The 23392-nt window shown below is 38.3% G+C and overlaps 1 protein-coding gene across 1 annotated transcript in view; it reads right to left on the reverse strand.

Annotated features, from left to right (window-relative positions):
• The window catches only part of LOC130582571 (rab GTPase-activating protein 1-like), a 114070-nt gene that overhangs the window by 549 nt on the left and 90129 nt on the right, over nt 1-23392 (reverse strand). The gene's annotated exons all lie outside the window — the stretch shown is intronic.

Below are 23392 nucleotides of genomic sequence, written 5' to 3' on the forward strand. Positions count from 1 at the left end.
GTATGAATCTATCATAAAATGTGCTAATTAAAAACTCATAAAGAATTTATAGAAAAAGATGGGAATTAGTGTAAACAGACTTGAGGRACACCAGTGTGTGGATGAGGAAGTAGTATCAAAATGTCAAAGCTGGAACTACAACAGTTAATTATTTTCAGGTTCCAGTTCCCCGCAGTGTGAGCTGTGCTTCTAGGCTGGCAAATATCAAATGGTGCTTTGCTCCATTACCTTTGTAATCCTAAAGGAAAAACCAACAAAATCCTCTCCTGTAACTTGGAAAATAAATCTGTACGAATACTTTGCCCTTGAAAATAGAGGATTTTTGTGACAAAAAAAGCTTCTAAACTCTGATTGTGTCTTGTTAACCAGGGCTGTCGATAAAAAAGCTTGACACCTGCTGGAGTCAGCAACCAGGTAATCTCCTGAATTTAGGCGGTTTCCTAATTCCATAAAGTCTCTACAGTGAGCCTGTGCCACACACTAATGCAGCTGCCTGGTAGGCTTAGCTAGAAGTTTACAGCAATTCAGAAACTTAGCTAGACGTTTACAGTTCCTTTTTGGATCCATCTGTAGCCAATATATTCAAAGGACTCACTCCAGGGTAGATCAGGCTGCCCCAGAGACAAAAACGCTTTGCTGCATTTCTCCATTCCCTTTAATGGCAGCTAAGGAAATAGATGCAAGAAGCTTAGACATCACTTTGTGTTTTCTCTGTAAGGTTGATGACTTCTCTGAATCATGGCTATTATTAATTTATCCAATTAAAACATTCTCATGTTCAGTAATCTCAACTGTGGCTTTCTCTTTGCTTGACAGTAATACCTCTAGACATTAATACCTCTAGACATTAATACCAGAAAACAATATGATCTGTRTTTTRTWAAGTCRTAGAACTCCAGAATGGTTTGKGTTGGAAGGGACACTAAAGTTTATCCAATTTCATGGTGTGCCAGGGGCACGGGCTCCTTCCACTATCCCAGGTTGCTCCCAGCCTCATCCAGCATGGCCTTGAACACTTCCAGAGATGTAGGGATAAAATAACCACCCTTCTCTGGGCAACCTCTGTGCCAGGGCCTCACTGACCTAACAGGAAAGAATTTCCTCTCAATATCCCATCTAACCCTGCCCTCTGGCAGTGTGAAGCCATTCCCCTTTGTGCTGTCACTCCAGMCCCTTGTCCAAAGTCCCTCTCCAGCTCTTCTGGAGCCCTGTTAGGCTCTGCAAGGGGCTCCAAGGTCTCCCTGGAGCCTTCTCTTCCCCAGGTTGAACACCCCCAGCTCTCYCATCCAYCCTTTCCTCATAGGAAACCTGAAATACCAGGTTTTATGTGCTATTGAAAGATTACAAAGAAAGGTGATGTTTTTTCTTATGCCAGCTGGTACCACTGGAGAAAATAAACACATTTTTGTGCTTTCACCATGTTATCATRATTATTCTCAGGACAACTAAGCATCGTGCAACTATCAGCAACCAAAACTAATCAGACTATCTAAACCACAAGCAACTAAACAGAGATTAATAACAAAATTTTTAGAACAAGCAGTTCCCTAATCAGACTTCTTAAATTATTATTTTCATTTACATGGTTTCTAAATAACAGAGAGACTGAATAATTGCAGTCTACCTCCAGATCCATCTGACCATTTAGTTAACCTGTGAGGAAATGCCTGAAACAGCATTTAAGATCTACCAGCAAAGTTACATAATCCATTATAGAAATATAAAAAAGAATTTTTCAGCAYGTACTTGAGAAGATCTAGGGAGAGTTACAAGAAGACTGCCTCATCCAGCATAYACAATGTTTTCCAGTCAAGCTGTGACATTGTACTTGACTGCCCTGTAGTCCTCTTGTCTTGATCAGAGAAACCAACAGGTAACTCAACACACAGAAGTTGATGAGGAGCATGCCCAAGGTAGGGCCACAAATATTTGTGTAAAGGCCCAAATGCACAKTAACTTTTAGTGAGTTAAAGGAGCCCAAAGCAGTCTTCTTTCAGCCCTATTAACAAAAGATGCTTCCAAAAAACCTAGAGGAAAACAAGTGAATGGGCCTGAAGTAAGATTTACATGTGAAGACTGGAGAATTAACTCCCTCTCAAAAGACAATCTCTCTTTGAAATTAATAAACCCATAATGGAAGAAAAACAAGTAATTAGTCTGGAGTGAAGATCACTGTAGAACTACTTACAAGACATCAAAAATACTTTAGTTAAGGTTCTATCTTCTTCTGGATAGAGTCTGTTGATAGCACTGTTCTCAAAGAACAAAGCATATGAGTTTATAGATACTTTAGGTTTTCAGACAATTTTTATTCTTCTGAAAGTCATGATGAGGTAATCTATTAGGAATAAAAGCTAAGGTGAGATGGCTATCAAGGCATTCAGAGTTCTAATGATCTTACTTCTAAAATTCATTTCAGTGCTGCCAACTCAGAGAAATAATATTCTACTGAGAAAAAGAATTATCTTCATATGTCAATGCTGTGACRGCTGCCATGCTACTGAACAAGCTCTGTCTTGAGTCACCTCTCTYCTAATACAGCTGTATTTTTGGAGTAACTGTAATGGAATGCTGACTSCTTGACACTCCTGCCATTTCCAGCTATCAGGAAGCTGCTGAATATGGGCAGTTGATGCCAGAAGGCAGATCAACACAGAAATAATGAACAGAACAGAAAACTGTTTGTAATAAATGTTAAAAAAAAAGTAAGGGTACATATGCAACCATAATCAAGAAATGCAGGGCAATATTTATGTACATACCTCAGGAATTGTTTTTTTGATTAAGAACATCTCACACACACTCCAAAAAGAGCCTCTATTTATTTGTTGTCACAAGTGGACCCACTCTGGTGATGAATTACAAATAGGGAGCAGAAGAGACCCCTGGAGGTAGAGCCTTGTTTCCTTTGTTTCCTTGTTCCAAGACCGGGAGAATAGGCATTCTATCAGCCAGAATTTATTATTAAAGAAAAACCTCTTGGAGCATAAYATCTCAGTGCTGTGTTGAGACTCAGTACTTGCCCCACTTTTGCCCAAAATTACTTTCAGGAAAACAGACACATCCCTAATGAAAAAAATGCCAAAAGCAGTCAGCTGAGTTTTCCTTACTGTACAGCTGCCTGCATTACAACTTCTGACTCMATATAGAGAGATGCAGAATTACAGTTGCAATTAAAGGAATTTGAGAGTTTAATGTGAATACAAAATAAATAATAAACCAGGTCACAGTCTCAAACCTGGCATTCAAACTGAGCAGCACTTCTGACCTCAATCTCTTTGTGCTCCATTTCCCTAGTTAATAATAATTCCCCATCTCAGTGGGGTGTTATGAAAATCAATTAATATCTGAGGCACTGAAATACTGTAGTGATGAGTCCTACAGAAATGCCAAATAGGAGAATAATAACAGTCTCAAATCCTCATCTGAATGGTGTCTAGTAAGGCACAGGGTTACACAAAGCAAAAATAATACAGGGGAAAAAAAAGAAACTCAAGGTAGCTCATTAGATATGCACTATTCCTTGTGTACACAACCAGGCAAGATCCCAGGAAGAAGACAACCCAAAATGACAGAACTATGTGTGATCAAGAATACATAATTATGTGTATGAATAGGCAATTTTCATCCTGTACTTCACATCTAAAGGCTTATCTCTAACCTTAAACTTATTAAAATTGGGCTTTATCCCATGTGTTTACACACAAAAATATGATTTGCATTTTCCAGTGGAAGGCATCACTACTCATGGCAGAGGGGTGGAACAAGATGAGCTTTAAGGTCCTTTCCAACATAAATCAGTGTGGGATTCTCTGTGCTGGAGACTCAGTTCAAGTTCACTTGACTGGTCCATTTAAAAGGTCTGCATCTCTGGTGATGCTCAAACAGCTGATTTTGCATCACATTGTTCTGCCTGTACTTCTTCTCCTCACTAGCTAAAAAAAAAGCTAGAAYCAGGGAAAAATAAATCAAAATGGACTTCCAACAACTAAAAKTACCATGCCCTAGAAATCTGGTGTGTCATGCTTCTTRAGGATTAGATACTGAAACTTTTCTRCATGTTGTGTAGAAAGTAAAAATCCCTAGGCTGATGCCGGCATCCATCACTTGTTTAGCCAGGATGTGAAAACACACCTTCTGCTGATATCTGGAGTTGGAGCTAGCCTCAATAAACTACCTCCTAATCCTGAAAAGTCTTAAACACTGACTTGCCAACTGCATGTTACTGAAATTAGGACATTGTGTAAGTACCCAAGCATTTGCTGAAGGAACAGATTTTTGCGTATTTTTTTTGTTCCTTGAAGTTCTTAATGGTTCTGTGCAGTTCCACACACACACATGGGAATATGAATAAAAACTTTAAACCCCCTAAAACACAATCACAAACAGGCAAAAAATACAGAATACGCAAAAGTGATGAGGTCAGGCAGCCTGGGTTTGAAATTATCTGCACAACTGGCATGTAGCTCTGTTCCCTGTTATTACTGAGGTCCTACCAAATTCCTGGTTTTAGTGAAATCTGACAGCACATTGTGCCAACACATYTTATACACAACACAATCCTCTCCTCATTTTCCATACACATTGTAACCCTCCAAGTAGAATGTGTGATCCAAGAAAATCCCAAGTTCCCTACTAATCAGTTTTAGGGGAAAAAAATATCAATAGCTCTTCCTTTTAAAGACATTGAATAAAAGATGTTTGGCTTATGGTCAATTCTATTGTAGCATTTTTGTAACCCATGCCTTGTAGTTCAGCTCTTGTCAATAAATAGATTTTYTTTCAATCATCATCAACTTTTATTCAGCTGTGAGCATCTAGCACTCAGAGACTACCAATTTACAKAGAAACAGAAACTGAGAAAAAAGCAGAGGATTATTCTCTAGAGTCTTTTATTTTTAACAATTACATATCAATATACTGAAAGTGAACATAATATTTAGGTTAATTCAGTAAATAYCCTGGTCAGCTGAACCTTGCAAATTCACTATCAGCTGTATTTATTGCTCTTTGGACAAAACTGCCTTCCACAAGTGGAAGCTACAGAAGGCTTCTGGGACATAGGGCCAGATCAACAGTTCATATCTGAGCAGCCCTGACAGGTCACACCTGCAGATAAATCCAGAGTCAAAGCCTCTCTTCTCTCATCATTTTAGATTACTAATATAGTTCTGCCCAAAGGAAGCAAACATCTTCTTTTATCAAATTATGTCCCATTTTTCTCATGCTGTGTTTGTCCAGGTAGGTCAAATTTTGAGAATTCCCAAGACAGGATCCTCAGAAACTATGACAACATGCCTCTTTTTAGACCAGGAATGCATATTTACCAATCAYTTCTAAATAGACAATTCTCTATTTTTTAAAAGGCTGTTGGATGGGATTTTGCCACTTTTAGATGCATTACCAGTGGGACTGCACTAGCCAGGAGGTTGTTAGGAATTGCTGTAGCACCCACATGACTGCCAAAGAAATGGAAAATGATCATTTGGAAGGCTGTCAGTGTGTTTCACAGAATCACAGAGGATCATTAAGGTTGGAAGAGACCTTTAAGAAAAAACCTTTAAGAAAAATCAAGTCCAACTGACAACCCAGCATTGCTGTGTTTGTCACTAAACCATGTCCACTAACCACATTCACACATTGCTTGAACATGTTCAAGGATGGTAACTCCCATCACTGCCCTGGACAGTCTGCTCCAATGCCTAATCACCATTTCAGTGAAAGAAATTCCCTAGTATCTAATCTAAACCTGCCCTGGCCAAGCTTGAAGCCATTTTCTCTCATTCAAACAGACAGTTTCTATCAACACTTAAATAAATCTTAAAACTACTTGGAAGCAGGATGGTGATGACATATTGGCCACCTGTCCAGCATGAGGTTTTTAACCCTCTCAGAAGCTGCTGATGATAGTTTTTAGCTACAAAATGCTGGACAAGGTAGATCTGGATGACAGAGAATGGCAATTCCACAGTTCTTAAAGACTGTGCAGAAGGAAAAAGGAGTCCAAGAATAATACAASTATCTATGTCAATACTATTCTATAGGCAGCCATAAAAAAGAAAGTGATGTATTGTGATGACTTTCTTATGAAGGTGAAGGAGCTGTTGRAGCAAGTCCARAGGATGCCACGGACATGATATGAGGACTAAAGCTCCTGCCCTATGGAGAAAAGCAGCGAAAGTTGTGGCTGTTCAGCCTGGAGAAGRGAAAGCTGTTTAGAGAACTCACAGCATGTTGCAGGACCTGAAAGGACTACAAGGAAGCTGAGAGGGACTCTGCATCACGAACTTGGTAGGACAAGGAGGAATGGGTTTACACTAACACAGGGCAGAGTCTAGATGGAATATTGGGAAGAAATTCCTCCCTGAGAGGGTGGTGAGGCTCTGGCACAGGCTGCCCAGAGAAGCTGTGTGCCATCCCTGGAAGTGTTCAAGGCTAGGTTGGAGCAACCTGGTCTAGTGGAAGGTGTCCCTGCCTATGGCAGAGGGGTAGAATGAGATGGTCTTTAAGGTCTCTTCCAACTCAAACCTTTCTGGAATTCTATACTGTAGCAGTCACAGAGGTAAGACAAAARCAGGTCAGCTCTTAGCAGGGTTGAGCCATCAATCAACAACAGAGGAGATAATATTTTTATGTTAAAAAACAACAACAAAATRAGATCAGACACAAAAAAATAATTCTGCATAAACTCTCCTGTTCTGAAAAACAAAAGATATCTATGACCTTTACTGTCTTTGTGGTTTGTTTTCCTTCTCCCTCTCCCGTTCTGTATACACTTTACTACTGATACATAATTTATTCCCTTACTCTGCTGTACCCTCTCTGCGAGTTGACAAAAGTAAAACACTATTTGTTCTACTGGGCAATAGATCAGCTTCTGAATGTACCAGGCTCAATTTTCTACTACTGACATGGAATGCTATGAATTCAGAACTACTCTTAAATACTTAGCTTGGAAGCTCCCTGATCTCTGGCAAGAGATGGGGTAATCTGTACACCACCTGATGGGGTTTAGGTATGGTTTTTTTCCCCCAAATGATGCATAGTTGGCACATCTTTTTGTAGATGCCACAACATTTCAATTTCTGTTTTATTATGTTTGGGGCTTTATTTGGGCGAAGTGATCTTTAGCAGACATGATATCAAGCATTCTTTTGTTAAATATTGGAGACAATTGTTTAAGCACTGGATTTTGTCTGAGGTTAGTGAAGCAGTTCAGTTCAGTGGAGGGAAAAATCTCTCCTCACTCAAGGGGTCTCATATTAATATTGGCTGCATGTGCTGCAGGCAGTTGCTGAAACTTTAGTTCATGTATAAGAAACAGTGAAAAAAAAATTTAAAACCTCAAAAAATTATATTTAGTCTTTATAAGGACTGCAACTGATCTATCCMACTACATTGTTGTAATAAAACCTGATCTTTGGAGCAGAAGGATGATAAAGCTGCAGAACTAATTGTGACTGGCATCTCATTTTACTGTCTTACAGAGGGTGTATCTAGTGCTCTTCATGGTATAAAGAACATTTGAACAATGCCCTTGATAACATGCATTAACTATTGGCCAGCCCTGAAGTATTTAGTTGGACTGGATAATTGTTGTAGGTCGCTTCCAAASAAGCCACTTTACTCCATTTTGCCCTAAAACTTAAAAAATACAATGCAACTCCAACTCACTCCTCTCTTAAAATTCCTGCATGATATCTTGAAATGCATGATATCTTAAAATTATCTTGCATGATATCTTAAAATTCCTACATGATATCTTCAGGAGAGCTTCCAAAGAGGAAGAGAGGCTTCCACAGAGGCTTCCAAATCACAGCAAATTCTATGAGGGCACACAGCCCATACAAGCTCAGAGCACAATSAAAAGGACATTTCTACCAGCTTAGTGTGTCACAGTGACCCATTTTYCTATGTAGGAAAAGTATTAAAAAAACCAACACATTTTGGATATGCTAAATACCAATGGGACAGCATTATGGCGAATCTTTAATTCTTTAATTCTTTTTAATCTTTCATGTGCATTTTGGCATGGTAAACCTTCCCAAACCATTTTATAACTATGACCCAAAAGGCAGGCRTATTTTGTCTAGTGATCCATCTAGATAACTTTGTTCCTACAAAAACTAGACTTGTTATCTTAACAGCTGGAGCAAACATTGATCAGGGCATTAGCAGTATGGAGCCTCAACAGAAATTTCACCTTCTCAAGGTGAAGACAGAAAAATAAATGTACTGTTATAGAAAGTAGGTTACAGTTTTTGACAGAGAGATTGAGCAGAAGGAAAATATTAACGCCCCATTATATAAATCTCTTACAGAGATAGAATATAAAAGATGGAAAACATCAAGACTAGATAAAACCAGATCCAAGTCTAAACACAACACGTTACATAGTTTTCCATAAAGTACCTGGAGCTTTTTCTGCAAAGAATCAGTGAACGCAAGCACAGGTTTCTATTTACAGGAAATCCAAAAAATGTGTGTCCAGAATACACCTGGAATCTCTCAGCCTTCAGCTCACCTAAATGAGAGAACCCATTTACCCAAGTTTTCTTTTAATCAGAAAATATTTTATCACCAAAGATTCCAAAAGTATTTGACTTGATGTACAATTTCTTACAGATTTAGAAAAAGACTAGGATATTCTATTCATAAAGAAAATTTAAACAAGTAAATTGCTATGTGTGTCTCAGTGTAAGGTAGGGAATTACCAATTTAACAGATAATTCTAGTTTTCTAATTGAAAAAAGCTTTTACCTAAGTTTTTTTTTATTTCCATTGAATCTCCCTGCACATTGTGGGTCCTAAAACTCAATACAGTGCAACAGTGGCTCAATCAGTAGTTAACAATATTAAAGTTRACAGCCAGTTATTTTAGTTCAGGCTTCCTCTGTCTGATAGGAAATAAAGAATAAATACAGAAGTTCAGTCTCCACACACATTTTAAAATTATCTCTGTAGYTTTCCTGAAGCTAAATTTGCTCTTTCAAAGCAAGTGATAGAAAAATGACTTAGAAGTTCTGCCCAATCTGAGAAGCAGTGTCAGTTACATATTAAAAAATGGGATATCAAAAAGATATTAAAATTGGGGGTGAAAAAAATGGGGGAGGTAAGGTTCCAGGTTTAAAACTCCAGGGATTTATAGCTAATAGATGATAAATGTAATTTTGAAGTTGACTTATATTACTTCATATACTCCAGTGTTTAAAGAGCTCATCACAAATCAAAGAAATGTGGAGAAAGATAAGAATTTCATCTGAAAGATGACTTAAAACTCAGTATACAGCAGATGGAGTTTCTACCTTTCCTCTGGTAACAGACACAAAAAGTGCAGTTTCATGATGTCCAGGAGACATTAACTCTGGGTATTTCCCAGCTGACCTAATGATTATCCCCTCCTCCATGAAGCACATTTTAGGTKGGGCTATGAAGAGTTAAAAACTCAACAGCACCGATTGTCTCTAATTCTCAGGCCATCATTTAATTAAACAATCCATCTGATATTTTGCTTATGTGTCCTCTAACACATACAAACAAAACACTAATATACAAAGGACTAACTTAAAAGTATTTGTTATTGCATTTGCAAATGACATCATTCCTGTAATTCTTAGTCATCCTAAATATATTGCATATTGTAGTATCATAGAAAAAATACACATAATGCATAAAAATTCAAACAAAATAGCTTTTGCTTTGGATTGTTTTTCCCAGTGCACTGTTCCAAGAAAGCAATATAACACACTGCAAAAGGGCAATACATTAAATTTGCAGAGAGGTCTTTTATTTGTCTTTGAAATTATTCATAAAGAACAAATGCTTGAAGAGCAGACCTCATCAATAATTGACAGGATGATAGGAGGAACCTTGCAAGACAGAAATAAACAATGCTGGGAAACCTCTGGAMAAGAATAAGGAAGAAAAATATGGAATAAACTACAGTAATGTGAGCTAAGATAACCCTCATCATCACTCATCATTGACATGGACCATCACAGGTGAAACAGCAAACCAGGTCTTTAGGATTGGCAGAAGGCTCATCTTCATGAAATAACACAAAAGTGATGACTGACACAAAAATATTACATTCAAAGTACACTAAAAATACCTTAAATGCAGACCAAATTGTATTACTATAACAGCAGGTGCAAAGCAAATGTATTTTTCACATCTATTTGCCAGTGGATAACTCAGAAATTGTCAATGATGTTGTGGAGTTGTTTTTTGAGAGAACAAATGTGTATTTCAGGAAGATTGCAAAAAAATTCCTCAAAACAACAACCCTTAAGTATTAAATAGTTAATTTGTAGGCCAATAACTCTTCATGCTTCGTTAGGCTTACTATTTATTTTCCAGTTGATTCCCAGAGAGAGGAGAAGAGCAGCTCTTAACAGGGGGCTGCAATTACAGCCTGAACACTGGGAACACATCAGGCTGCTCAGAGCTTCCCACACATCACTTCAAAATGAAAGGAAAAAGCCAGGAAAGGGCTTTATTCCAGCCAGTCAAAATAAAATTGCATACAGGAGTCGTCTAAAATCCACATTTTAAGCGGTTTTTAACACTAGAGAAAGCACCAAGGGATGACTGAAATCACTAAAGATATTGCCTGGGTTCTGTTGTTACTTTTTGTCAGCAAAACCACTGGAATTTTTCAGGACCTCAAGGAGTGTCTGTAACATGAAAGCGATCTTCTAATTTCCAAGGATAAAACTGCCATAATGGAAAAGTGTACAGCTCCAACCTGCATGGCCAGTCACAAAAACTAAAGTCAGTAACTTGTAGAATTGTGTTTTATACTTCAGAACGAATTTTGTGAGGCTAAGTGATGGCAATTTAACCCTAAAAAGAAATCATAATCCTGCTGGAAATTAAGGGGATTAAAYATAMTGAACATCAAGAAATSAYAATMCTGCTGGAAATTAAGGGGATTAAACATACTGAGCATCACTTCAAGTCAAAGAGTGAATTAACCTCTGCCTTGATGAGCCATTCCTTTCTGAAATCCTGTATTGCAGCACATGGCAGTCRCACTGTCCATGGCTGTACTGCCTCYCCCCTTGGCTATGCATCCCAYACACTCCCCCAAGCCAGTACCAGCACTTATCTGATCCTACACTGAATTCATCTAGGCCACAGCTACCCCAGAGGAACATATATTAKTAATTTCCATCCAGGTCAGTTCCCCGATGACTCTCCCCAGCTGCTCACATGAGATACAGCRGCAGTGGAAAGGCAGAGGAGGTGGCAATGATCAGCAGGGCAGGCCAGGGGTCAGGACTGCAGCCACCACGATTCAGAGCAGCTGGAGCTCTCAGGGAACTCACYCTCAGCTTTACCAAAGGCAGCAGTCCTGTGCCACTTCATATTTCATGGAGTTTAAAGATCTTCTGAACTGCAAGTACTGGAAAGAACACTGGGCACAGGAGCTGCTYCCCTAAACAAGAGCTCAGGCAAAAGCTAGCACAACTCATTAATAGCTGTGACACAGAATCTCCCASATTACTTGTCTACCATTTAAAAATCTGTACATATACATCTGTCTACATATATATASATATATATATATAAGAACAATTCTGTCTGATGAAGCAGTGTATAGGAATGGGCATCTGTTATCAACAAAGAGACAGGGCTTAACATCTCTTGGATGATTAACACCTTATGCAGATTGGAGATTTAAGTGCCTCCTACCTTCACCAAGTGCTCCCCCTAACACTAGTTAGCTCTCTACTCAGGAAAGTTATCTGCATCTCTAGCCGACAGTATTATTTTATTTTCYTCCCTTAACTAGATTTTAACATACTTCAGTATTATCACAGATGGTATTTCTAATGTATTTCTAAATGCAGCAGTAACATACTGTGGTATTTCTTAATCTTGAAAATGCATTGAAACCAACACACTTGAAGCTTAAAAAAAATCATTTACATGGTAACCAGTCAGACACAAAAGATCAAAACTTGGCCAAACACTCGTCTGCCAGATAATTGATGCCAAAAATAAAAATCTCAGCTACAAAGAAATGGAGTCCAGCCAAGTTAATTTTGTACAAAACCATACCAAGTAAGAGGACAATACACCAAACTGGATTTCCAATCTCTCATCTTTTCTGTGAAAGACATASAACACTGACAGCACAGATGGCACCAACTCAGTCCTAATCAAAACTAATGAAGTTGAACTTATTACCCAACTCCTTAGTGACCAGAATGTATTTTTGTTTTTGCATCCATTTTAAAGCTATCCCACTATAAAATCATTTATATCACTATTCCAGCTATAAAATCATTTAGCCAGCACAATGCACAATGTATTACAACAGAGATGGATATTTGAGAAAGTTTGCAGCAAACCATGAAATATAGAGATAGAATTTAATTGAATTGTAGGTAACTTTCCTGTCCCAACATAAAGAATAATTGGTATCATAYTATTCATCTTCAAAGGAAGAAGTCTTGTTCAGTTTTGTTATTTTAAAAAGAAACTTTACAAGGCAACACACTTGAAAAAAACCCTCATTAGCATTTAAATTCATATATTGCACATATATGGGAAAAATGATGGTAATGACTTAGATGACATTTCACTTTGCTGGCAGCTACAGAATCAAAATCTTCATGCTTGAGGTCAGAGAAAAATGAGGAAACAACGGAATAACTAAACAGATTTACCCCATCTAGATCAYTATGTCAGTGCTGCATACAATTCAAACTGAAAAAATATATCTTTTTACTGGGCTGTCTTTAATTCTTTTCAAAATAAAAATCTAGAAAACTTTGTAACAAACAGTATTACTCAAAAGATAGAAYTATGGTTTACAGTCAAGAAATCCCAAAAATCAGTAACAAAACTGTACAACAGGCTTTAATTGTCAGTAAGACGAAGCAAGAAAATTCTCCTCCAGCACAGATCAGGCACAGTGCATTATGCCTCCATTKTGAGTTTTTGACAGCCCTGTGTCTYCARTTCCATATTATTCCATGAAAACATGGCTGTGCTGCKTGAGGCACTGAGGGAAGCACAGGGAGGCTCTGGCACAACAGCAGTGGCACCAGATTTGGCAACTGGCAAACACTTGCACAGCACCRAAAAGGCAGGAGTAGCTGGAAGGTMAGGGAGGTTTCCTTGGATAATACAAAACTTCAGGTAATCTCTGCTTACCCCTCCTCCTCACAGGCTTCTACCAGCCAGGCACCTGCATCTGCAGGACTGTAGGCATCCAACTGCACAACTTCTACTGCTTTGGTATAAAATGATTCCATGAAATTTTTCTTACAGCTTTTTATAACTGYGCCATCAAACCCCAAATCAACCACAAGCACTGTTAAACACTGAACAAAACTGCATTTCATCTGATCTGATTTTAAATAAAAAATAAAACAAACACCAAAACTTTATGATGAAAACACTAAAATTACCTCCCTCCTCACTGCACTCCTGTTGTGCAAACAAGAATGAAAAGCACAGTACAAAAGATACTGCTAATATAATAAAAACAGCCCATTAACATTTTTATTAATTATCTTCATAAATATATATTGTCCCTTGCAATTAAAATTCCGTGTGCCTGAGTTGCCATGGCAGCGCAACTTCTGCAGCACGAGTTCTTCCAGCTCAGCCAAGGCCAAGGCTGCAAAGCTGGAGACAGGCTGGATTTGGAAGATTTCAGGGCAACCAGTGGAGACAGGGCAGAGATGATGAGGAAAAATAAGTTACCAGTGGATAGAAAATGCAGGAATCAATATTAAGCAAGCCTGGCATTTCCAGGGTGAACTTCTGAGGAATGCAAATTGTGAGCTCTTTTTCATTTTTCCCCATCTGAAATTGTCTTCCCAGTGCCCTAATAGCTAAAAACAACCCTGCCAGACTCTTTGGGCAGCACTCACCTCGGGCAGCCTGGCTGGAGCTATAAATAGTGCTGCTGCCATCTGCCACCCTATCTCACACTATGTCTGTGCTGCCAGCGATGCCAGCGCATGGCTGGACCTTTAGCCATGCCAGAGCCAGGCACAGGTAATGAGGTGAGGAGCAAAAATGGGATCACTGTAATGAACTGCTGCTTTGGTAGTCATTACCGTAAAGAAATGGGATGAATGCTAAGAGAATCTGCAGAAGTACAACTAATAATATTGTGCACAGCGTATAGGCACATGTCTTACTGTAGAGTTCAGAYACAGGTCTTCACAATGACACTGTCCTTCCTTTTGGTTTCATAGAAATAAGTAACAGGTAAAAATAAACCTCAAATATCAACTGCAGTGGCCAAAAATAATCCAGCAGGGAAGCCAAATCTAATATTCTGAATGAGTCAGCACCAAGAAACTGGAGCAAGGTAAGAGACCGGGGTTTGCCCTCTCCTGCCCAGCCCTTCCGCTCCGTCCATCATCCCCACATGAGCACAGATACCTGGGAACATCCTGTTACTGCTCTGGCAAGACAGGAGATGACAGAAAAGCACATCTTCTCTTCCAGAGCAATCCAGACATCCAGAATTCCAGAAGCAATCCTTATGCTGTCAGCATGTCTGCAGTATCTGTCCTGTGGAACAATGTGACCTCTCTGAGCACGTGTGACCACCATGGCTGAAAAACACCCAATTTCACTGGTGAAATACACTGCACTGAAGTTGACTACCAAATTATTGCCTGGCACTGCCAAATAACATTGCTAATTTGGGAGAAAAACATTATTTTGGAAGTGTTCCAGGCCATGTTAGACAGGGCCCTGGCCAAACTGGTCTAGTGGAAGATGTCCCTACCCACAGCAGAGGGCTGGAACCAGATAAGYTTCAAGGTCCTTTCCAAACCRAACTATGCCATGGTTCTATGATATTTGATCTCTTTTTTTTCTTGATTAAATAATTTGGGGCTTCATTCTGTTCTCACTGTGGCCAGAGGCAGAACTGCTACTGATTTAGCTGTGCTATGGCCTCACTGTTCATAAATAAGTGATACATAAAGATTTTGACATAATTATTTGGAAATTATTTATAATTCAGCAATGTGTTTCTTGTATTTTAAAATCCATCCTTGTAGAGTTGCAATCAACTGATTCAGAATGCACACATTACTTGGTTTTTTTAAATGGTATGGTTCTGAGTACATTGATTTCCCAATATTCTTGATGCTTTTAACACCAATATCTTTCCCTGCTTGCTCCCGTTTTCATCCCATATTGCAGATCATGGGCACAGGTAATTCTTCTGTACTCAGCACCTCTGGTACTGCACGTGGAAAACTGCATGTCGTGGAGAGGGAGAGGGAAAAGCAGACACCCACCAGGATGGTTTAAGGCTGAAGCCCATGACACAAGAAAAGGCCAGCACTGACTGGTTTAAGTGGAGAAAGAGAAGGCCAAAGTGCAACCCAAGTGCAGTCTATCAAGAGGGAGACATTTTTCCATCATTCTCTGTGTTCTATACTTATGAAGACTCAGAGTCTTTTAAGCCAAACATTTTCTTTTCTGCAATTAAGACATGGCTTATTTGTATCAGTACAATGGTATTTTCTTGTACTAAGAAATTTTCATTTTCTATAATTTTGACACAAAAACTGGTTTGACATAAACCATAACTGCCCAAAGCATTTTCCGTTAGAAAAAAAAAATAACATGAAGTGGTAACATTTTGTTTACCATATCAATATCTCTGAATAAATGAGTAATTTTATAGCCTCTATATAAATGTCTCCAGCAGCACTCAAACCTACTCTAASTGTTCTGCCACCAAATCAAGCAACAGTTCCTGATATTTTCCTAAAAGATCATGCTAAGTGCATCATTRTATGATAATGCATTACAAGCAGTCTTCCAGCTTTTGGGGGTCTGTCAAATTCTAAAGAAAATACTCATTTCCTCTACCTATAAAATCTAAGGGGTGCAGAATGAGAGCAGGAGTTTCGGACCTACTGAATGCTGGGTTTTAAATCCAGGTAAGGCACATTGAATTGCCAGCACACGCACTAGTCGTACCAACAGCTTTGTGAGCATGTGACAGCATGGTCACACTAACACAACTGCCATTCACCTTCAYGAAGGAGATGTAAAAAAACCAAAATCTCGTTTACCTCAGGCTATTTYCCTCTGCAATGTGCTCTGCCTATGTACTCATGCTGTGCAGTAAGGGGACACTGGGAAGGCAGCTCATGTTATCCAGARCAGATTCAGAATCTCCTGGAGAGGTCTGTTAGGTTTTTCTAGACCACACTGTAGCTGCTTTGATTTAGTGACAGCCATACCTAACTGCATGTCCGCTAGACATCCCTTCCCCATCTTTGTGCCTCCTGGATGGACCCTGCAGGCAGATAAAGCAGTTTGTCCTGTCTCTGCATCTCTTTAGCATCTCTGCTATAAAGATTAGAGTTCTTCAGGAACACTTGGAGAACAGAAGAAATTTTWAAATGAAGATTCCACTTGGGAATCWTGCTACWAACTCTGGCTGAAARYCACTTGCTGTGCATKCTGAGAACAYGTCCYAGCTCAGCAATCTGGTTCAYAGAATCACAAAATGGTTTGGGTTGAAAGGGACCCTGAAGATCATCTTGATCCAACCCCCTGCCATGGCCAGGGACACCTTCCACTARACYAGGGTRTCCCAGRTCCYATCCAGCCTGGCTTTGARTATTTCCAGGGATGCAGCAGCTAMAACACCCCYGGGCAGCCTGTGTCAGGGCCTCACCAGAGGTACCGGTTCAGAAAGATGACATCTGGGGATCAGTATTTTTTCCCCTGATAGCAGCCAGGAAGCTTTCCCACTTCCTCTGCATGAGTACACACCTTGCCTGCCTGCAGCAACGATTTGTGAGTAGTGAGGCACCTAGCAAGTGGTTATCACTTTAGTACCTACAGAGCAAGTCAGTAGGAGCAGATAGCRAATATTCACATGTATTTTTTACAAGGTAATCTTTCTGACAAGGTAATCTCTAATGCACTCTAACTCATATACTGTTAACTTGCATACTCTTRACACTTTAAATATCCACTTTTGCTTTCCATGGGAATTTGCCCCAGCAGTGGAGCCAGTGAMATAGGAACATGACTCTTGGCTAAGCAGCCAGCAGAACAGTAGCTTCTCATATGTGACTTTATCAACAATTTTGTTTCAATTACATGTTCAGATTGCCAAATTGGATAAAACGAACCCTTTAACTTTCATCTCATCCCTGAAAAGATAAAATCACCTGCCTGAATAAGCAAAAAAAAAGCACAAAYGAGTTTTTTTTCTCAACACAGAGAAATAGCAAGTCATGGAAAACTGGAGGTATAATCAACTAGCTAAAAAAAAAAACTTCTAATCAGTACAGAAATACACAGACAAATTTGTCAGCAATTTTAGAGTTCTTTGACTTAAAAGAATCACAGAGGTGTTGAAGCTGGAAGGGGCCTCTGCAGATTGGCCAGTCCCAGCTCTGCTCACAGCAGGGCTKCTCAGAACCACATCCAGTCAGAGTTTGAGTATCTCCAGGGATGGAGATTCAGCTGCTGCTTCCCTTATTTCACAATTCTTACAGTAACAAGGTTTTTCTGATCATTGAACAGAATATCCTGTATTTCAGTCTGTGACCACTGCCTTTTGTCCTGTCACTGGATAACATTGTGTTTGCCTCACTTTTGTACCAGCYCCTGTCACCAGGTTTTTGCACACACTCCTCCCCTCCCCTTCCATGATCCCAGMTCTCAGTCTCTCCTTGGGTAAAGGATGCCCCAAGTCTTTTATCATCTCTGTGCTCCTGTGCTGGACTGGTTCATCATGCCCTTGATGTGTATTTGCCACTAACATGTAAAACATGAGCACTTAGTAAGAAGTAACATTTTATGAGCACATTGGCTCCCTCTGGATACTRTGTCTTCCAAATCTGCAGCGCTGCRTGAATGGGTAAAACACACCTCGTTCATAAACCAATGCATTTTGSATTAGTATATTTCTTTAATAATGTCTGTATTTAGAGGAGATTAACAAAATRTTTTCCATTTTTGCATCAGACAGGAAATTTCCATCACAGTGAGGTTTCCAAGCCAGAAACCAGTATTTTGCTTGCAAAATACTAAGCCTGAAGCACTACAGAAGAGTAGCGAACAAAAGGGTTTTATCATTATTCTTCATGCTTTAATTACCTTTACCAAATGCCACCTGAGACAAGCTATTTTTAAACCCTACCACTGATTCTGTAATTACATTAACTCAAAACAGATTTTATTCTTCTCTACTTATATAGGTCTATCCTAAATAAAACTTTGTATATTTGTGCAGAAAGTACCCCAGGATATTTACTCACCAACCTGCTTGAAAACAACAACTTCCAGACCCAATTTGACATTAAATTTGTCAGCCGAGCACACACAAATTACAAAAGAAAACCAAAGGATACAATGAAATGATTTTGCACTTCAGTAGCAGAGATGAGCGGTCATTAAAAGACTTACTATTATGCGGTGGAAATACGATTTGCAAATACAAATTGACATGGTGTCATTTACTATTACTCATGCAGTATAAATTTTTATACATTCCTWGAGAAAATGAACAACCAAAACACCTTTTTCCTTTTTTATAATAATTTTCAGGGTTAATAACTGCCACTAAAATGGTAACATTTGCCAAAAAGCAATGGAAGGTTATTTAATTATTTTATTAGATCATAATGGTTGATATTAAAATCTTTAAGTTTTATTTATCATCAATTTTGTAAGCAGGTATTTTTTACCCTAGATAAATCTATATTCTGAGTTAGAAGATGAACCTTTCTGAAGGCCCTCAAACTGTTGGAAGAAATTCAGAAGAAAAGAAAGGAGACAGCAAGAACTAACACAGTGATTACCTCAAACACTTTAAAAATTAACCCAAAAAATGGGGATACAGGGGAAAAATGAGTGAACTGTCATGGACTAACACATACAAGCAGCACTGGGAATTGGAACTAGTGCCAAAAGGTTTCTCAAAAGTTTCCTCTTCTGGGCAAGGTCCTGACAAGGATTTGGAGCCACRTTCAGATGGGCTTTTTCTGGCCAAACAACCCCTCCAATTTTTAATGCCTGGTGGCTAAGCACACCACGAGAGCCAGAACACACCCATCTCGCATCTGCTGTCTGCCTCAAAGCTGGGATCTCCAGACATGAGAAACATCTACTTAAATCCTTCTTAAACCAAGGAAAAATGTAATCCAGTTCTTCCATATTGTCCCCAGTGAGCATTCAAAGGCGTCTCTCTCTAAGCTCTTTCTCAAATATTCAAAGAAAGCATACTATCATCACAAGAGAAGTCAAAGGATGGAGAAAAAAACTCAGACTATTACCATGAAAAACTATTTGTAATATATCCAAATCTTGGTACAGAGTCTATTGACAYGAGTTTAAAAGGTGAAGAATAGAAAGAAGRAGCAAAGATCCCAAGACATAAAAAATTCATGTTGCTTGATTTGAAAGGCTTCTCTCTTTTACACATTTGGAGCTGGAGCAATAAATGTTTTTAARGAATATTCTTTGCATTGTGTAACTTGCACATATGTGCTAACTCAAAATATAATGCAAGGCTTCATTGTTCTGGAAAACTAAAGGAATGCTAACTATAGCTCAAATCCTRACAATATTTTTTAAAAATACCTAATCCATTCATTCCATGTTCTTTTGTTTTGATAATTATTTCTTTTCATCTCTCCCTGACTCACACACTGAGGCGACCAAAGGAGAATGAACAAATAGAGGTGGGAGGGGAGTTGAGAAATGGCATGGACTTGAAAAGCTCTGAATGCCTTCAATCATCTCAAAAATCACAAGTACCAATCTTCTGCAATTCTGAGTGGCTCTTAGAAATTCACTACTAGGTACAATTACATTTTAAATGTTTTTCCTCATTGTTTTGTGCTGTTTTTAGTTTCTAACACAAAATTTAAACAACTATACTTTTAATTCCATACTGAAAACCAGAACCTGACTTGCAGTTGTGAAGGGCAAGAAAAAACTGATGGAGAGGCACTAGAGAGGGGCCAGACCTCTGCCATTCCTCAGCCCTGCTTGTTTGAGACAGTCCTACTCACCTCCCAATGGAAAACTACATCTTGATTTGATGGGAGATAGACATGACAGTAAATCACACTGAAACTTTTAACCAAAAGTGAGGGGAAGTTGCATTTTCCCCACAGTGAAGTGTGATGTGTCAACAATGCTGCATCCATCTGCACTGCCYTGGGGTGTGCCCATGACTGCCTTCTCCTGTCACAAAAGGGTTGGGAAAATATTGCAGTTTTCATATGGAAATTATTCACCTTCAATATGCCTTTGTTGATGGCATCAGAAAACATGGAATCCCAAAGGTTGGAAAACCCCTCCAAGATCAAGTCCAATTGACAACTCATCACTACCACCATGTTCACTGCTAGCCCAGGTCCCGAAATGCTACTTCCACATGTTTTCTGAAAACTTCCAGGGATGGTGACTCGAGCACTTCTCTGCACAGCCTAATTTCTATTTTTATGTTCTAAAAATGAAATCTTTWAAAAAAAATCCCAAATCTCTGAATGCATTCCATCTTTTTAATATTGCTAGACTGGCCTCATGATATGAAATAAAAACCAAGAGCAGAAAGAATCTTAAAAATGGAGAAAGAGAATAGACATGATGGTGTCYACCATATTCAGATTTTAATTGATGCTTATTTACAAATCTGTGACAAGATTTTAAGCYCTTGGTTCAAATACCTTCTTATTCTCAATTTTCTGCCTAATTTTGGCAGCTATTGTCAGCAGGTATTTTAGAAGTATAATACACTCTCCTCAAAAAGGATATTGCATGTCACCACTTGCTGTGCCACATCCACACCAACCTACACCCACAACGAACTGTATAGGATAAGTGCTCACATTTGAAGAATAAGTACTAAATTTTGTGAGGACTAAAAATTGCTCAGCACTCCCTACAATTAAAAGACAATAGTATATACAATATGCTGTATTTCAACTCTAAATTTAGATAAATCACTATCTSCAAGTCTAACACAGAAAGTCTTGAAGAAATTATATGCATCAAACACACAAGTAATATTTTATATTTAAGAGAAAGAAGTGAAATACAAAATGAAATAAAAAAATAAATTGCACTTTAAATCAAGTTTAAATGCATAAAAAGAACATAGTGGGGCCAAAACACAAGGCTTTAAAATAAAGGAGTTTGAAGGTTCTTTTTTTCAAGGAGAGAAAGCAGTAACACTATCAGTGCTCAGGCCCAGGAGATGGGAATCAGGAGAAAGGGAAGCTGATGGAACATAATCCATGTCAGACTGCTAATACTGCAACATACATCTCTTTGACATTAACAGAGACCAACAGACACAAAGTGCAGACATAGAYAATCTGTTTGTATTTCTACTCTGCTTTCTAGTTAAGAATAGATCCTGTGATACAAAAGTGTTTTCTGAAAGGTATGGACAAAGTTCTGCAATTTTTCCGTAATTATTTAGGAATTTTTGCAATTAAAGAGACAAAACTAGTGATTGATAATTTCTCCCAAAGCACAGCATTYCTGTTGATATGAGCAAGGTTCTCCATCACTCAATGTTTAATTCTGCTTACCCTATACAGATCTGTTTAACAAAATCAAGTAACTATTAATTTTTAACTCCCCAAATTTTATCAAGGCCTTAATAAATGCTCAGCTTGTGGATTCCAAGTCTTCTAGTTTTTAATAGYACAGTCATATCCAGAACTGGATTCACAAGTAAATGTAGAAAAACAACATGTTCAGAGAGTCAGTTTGTACCTAATGAAATGGGTATGCAAATGCATTTCTCTTTTTTCCCCTCCAGCATTTTCAGCAGGGAGAATGCTTCCAAGTCCTGCAAATAAAAAAAAAAAAATCCCCAACATTTCTCTCTAAATATTTAATAGCAGAAACAGAAAATAGCACTGTCCAAAGGAATGTGGACAGGAATTAGAACTGGTAAATCCTACCAAGACAGACTTTGCCCACTTTCACRCTAGACATGGGGCAGGCAAATGGACTGAATTAATTTTTCACAACAGTGAAAAGAAGAAGAAAGGTATTTTTAGAAGAAAAACAAAACCAAGGTTAGTTTTTAAGAGACTCTCTCATCTGAAACCTTCTCCTTCCAGGATTCCTACCAATAATTCCTCTCAGCAAAYATACATATAAGAAAATGTAAACCCCAAATAAAGGAATAAGATTAAGCCAAGAGCCTGGGCTGGTARGGAAGTTGCACAAAGCAAATTAATTATTATTACTTTTATTAATACCTGTACACTTTGGGAACCACAACATATATACCAAACCAGCTGAGTCTAAGTATACAATGACTCACACAGATGTAACTCAATTTATCTTTCACACAAAACAGAACAAATGACTGAACCTAAGTACTTTAGTCTGAAATGCAACCCTATGGCCCATGTTGGGCCTTGAGCAGTTCAGTGACCAAAAAAATATGGGCCTTGTTTAGAAAACTGAAAAAATACTGATATTTTTCAGAACAGAAAACTACTCAACTTAATTGCATTCATCCCTATTTAGAGACTTCTTTTTGCACATACTTCCACAACGATTCAAAATCTTTCTTACATCAAACAGTAACCAAACAAGCAATTTTATATATATATAATGTGTACTGTGATTACATAATTTGCCTGTTTCTGTGCAACTACTGAAGAAAAATTAAATTTGAGGGACTACATTACCTTAAACCCCCTTGCTTGCCCTGTGCAGAATACTTCTTGTCTTATGCAGCTGCCTCCTTGAAAACTCCTCCCTTTGTTTGCAAATCCTCAATCTCATAATAAAAGAACTCTGACATTAGTAAATACTAACCAGAGCCCATATTATTTCCATAACTAATACTAATGGCAGTGAGGTTGTTGCCTCATTTTACCCAGCTCCATGCCAGCAGCACAACTCTACCTTAGCTCTGACTCAGACATCCTCATTTTAAYGTCATTATTCTTCAAATTGTCAGGCTGAGTAGTGCTCTAAATCATTATTACTCTTGGCTTTTACTTCTTGATTTTAACACAAAATATATTTGCTTTGTTAAGAAAAATATACTAGTTTCCCATATAATCACGTAGTATTTTCTAAGCCTTTTGGCATGATGGAGAAGCAGAACTATGAAGATATCCAYGTATTACAGAACAAGATCAGCAAACAACTGAACATAGTAATACAAAGRTTCTTAATTCAAATGGGAAATATGATAATAGCTACTAAAATTCGTGCAACAGTTGCAACATTTGGTTTAAATTGTGGATGTATATATATGWAATATGTTAGATACTAAAGGAGTCTGAACAGTATAAATAAAAAGAAAACTAYATTAACATTTGGCTTGTAAGGAGAAAATGACTGACTATAATTAAGACAAATGACTACACTACATTCCCATTTAGTC

The sequence above is a fragment of the Malurus melanocephalus genome, unplaced genomic scaffold (assembly GCF_030028575.1).
Source record: "Malurus melanocephalus ecotype Western Australia unplaced genomic scaffold, MMel_1.1 scaffold_507, whole genome shotgun sequence".
Taxonomy (NCBI): domain Eukaryota; kingdom Metazoa; phylum Chordata; class Aves; order Passeriformes; family Maluridae; genus Malurus; species Malurus melanocephalus.